Source organism: Ixodes scapularis, unplaced genomic scaffold, assembly GCF_016920785.2.
Source record: "Ixodes scapularis isolate PalLabHiFi unplaced genomic scaffold, ASM1692078v2 PGA_scaffold10__122_contigs__length_95168666, whole genome shotgun sequence".
Lineage (NCBI taxonomy): Eukaryota > Metazoa > Arthropoda > Arachnida > Ixodida > Ixodidae > Ixodes > Ixodes scapularis.
This window is the reverse complement of record NW_024609836.1, coordinates 22,160,959-22,162,866: the sequence shown is the minus strand read 5'-3', so window position 1 is coordinate 22,162,866 and position 1,908 is coordinate 22,160,959. Positions and strand designations below refer to the sequence as shown.

Genomic DNA, 1,908 nt, shown 5'->3' with positions numbered 1-1,908 from the left:
TTATCAAGACTCTGTTAGTTACCCCGTTTGTGCATAGGAATTATGCTTGCTGATTTCCAAAGTCTAGGTACCGCTCCGCAGGAGAGAGACTTCTGGAAAATAAAAGCGAAGTAACTCACAAATGACGAAAATAATCCCTGGAGAAGGGGAACAAGACAAACGAAGGACAAACATAAACTAGGTGACCGGTGCGCGACCGAAAAAATCTGCCTGCTCCGGGTATCGAATCCGGGACCTCTCCATTTTTAGTGGAGCGCTCTACCAACTAAGCTAACCAGGGTTTAGACTCAGTTGGTAGAGTGCTCCACAGGAAATAGAGAGGTCCCAGGTTCGATACCCGGATCAGGTGGATTTTTTCGGTCGCGCACCAGTCACCTAGCTGTGTTTAGAGATTTGTGTTTGTCCTGTATCCATCTTGTTCCCCCTCTCCAGGGATTATTTTCGTCATTCTTGTCCAGCTCGCTTGCACCTTTGCATTTGATTGCATTATATTCATAACTAAGTAACTGAATGGCCACCCTAAAGATCGATGCAAAAATAATGCGGAATATCATTTGGGTGTGATCACTTTTTGCAGTCAAGGTTAAAAAAGCAAACTGTGTACACCGGGAACACTAACTTGGATATTTGTTAACGAAGTACTTAACTATTTGAACGAAAAATAGGATCCGTGCAGTTATCAATATAACAACAAACTAAAATATTCGTTAAAGCTCTAAGAAGTAGCCACAGGATCACTAACACATTTAAGCTAAATAATATAACTACCTGGAGTGACATTTCTGGGCAAGATATACATTTGGATCCTCAAAACGGTAGAGGTATTGACGTCATAATTTGAAGCAGATTAACATTAAATATGTTTTCTTTGAGGCAGCCACCTTTTGTTTAAACGTTTCCTAAAACATTCAGACCGGTCTATGTCTAGATGTTAAGCACTATGCTTAGATTTTGGGAGGAGGATTGGTAGCTGAGTGGGCTAGCGCACACCGGCTCCGTGCACGTTGAGCGAAAGCTCGCTCTGCAGAACCCAGGGAATTCGAATTCAATCCCCACCCTTGCCCGTTTGGATCTGGATGAGTTTCGTACCGGCCTGCGGTCGTGTATCAATTGTACACAACCCGTAATGTCTCTTGTTTGCTCAGCCTTGAGGACGTCAGAAGACAACTTGTGGGCATCCCATGAAGCGTCAGCATATTCTTGCATAGGCCTGATTATAAAGCTTTAAACCAACGACGTTGTTTCAATCGTACAATGACAAAGGTTGCATTTTAGAAGCCACAGTTTCTGCAAAGCTTTCTGGGCGATAAAGTTTACATGTACGTTCCAGGTTGTCAAGAGTAATTAAAAACCAACATATCAAAAAAGTATACTCGACACAGGTGGGTCGGCATTAATGGACTATGTAAAATATAGTGGTGAACATCTTTGCGTCACAGACATTTGAACGCACTTCTTTTTATCAGTTTAATACCTTATTCGATTTTAAACACAAAAAAATAATTAAATATAGAAAGTGGGTCAGCTCTAAGGGATCTTACAGTGTGTTTACAGTAGAGAAGAAGTCACAATCGTCAGCGAAAAACGCGATTTAGCATGGATAGGATTTTTTTATCTTGAAATCAATGAAACCAGAAAAAAAGTAATTTGAATGGGTTGCATCTATTACAAAAGAAGGCAGTAAGTGCAATTTCAGGAACTCCATTTCTTCATCTCACTAAATCACTATTTAAATCCCTAAATGTCAAAACCGTCGAACAACTATGTGCTTACAAGCTTCTGTCAACGTATCACAGGGCTCTTCAGCACAATAATGTTCATTTTATTAAACTCGCCAACCTAAAACATCGCACCATCCTACGCAACCTAAGACAAAATAATTTCTGGATGATTCGCCCAACGCGTACA

The 1,908-nt window shown here is 40.8% G+C and overlaps 1 non-coding gene across 1 annotated transcript; it reads right to left on the bottom strand.

The window, feature by feature from the left end:
• Positions 1-207: 207 nt before the first annotated feature.
• Trnaf-aaa lies at positions 208-280 on the bottom strand. The gene has a single exon. It is a non-coding gene; the product is annotated as a tRNA-Phe (tRNA).
• Positions 281-1,908: the final 1,628 nt, after the last annotated feature.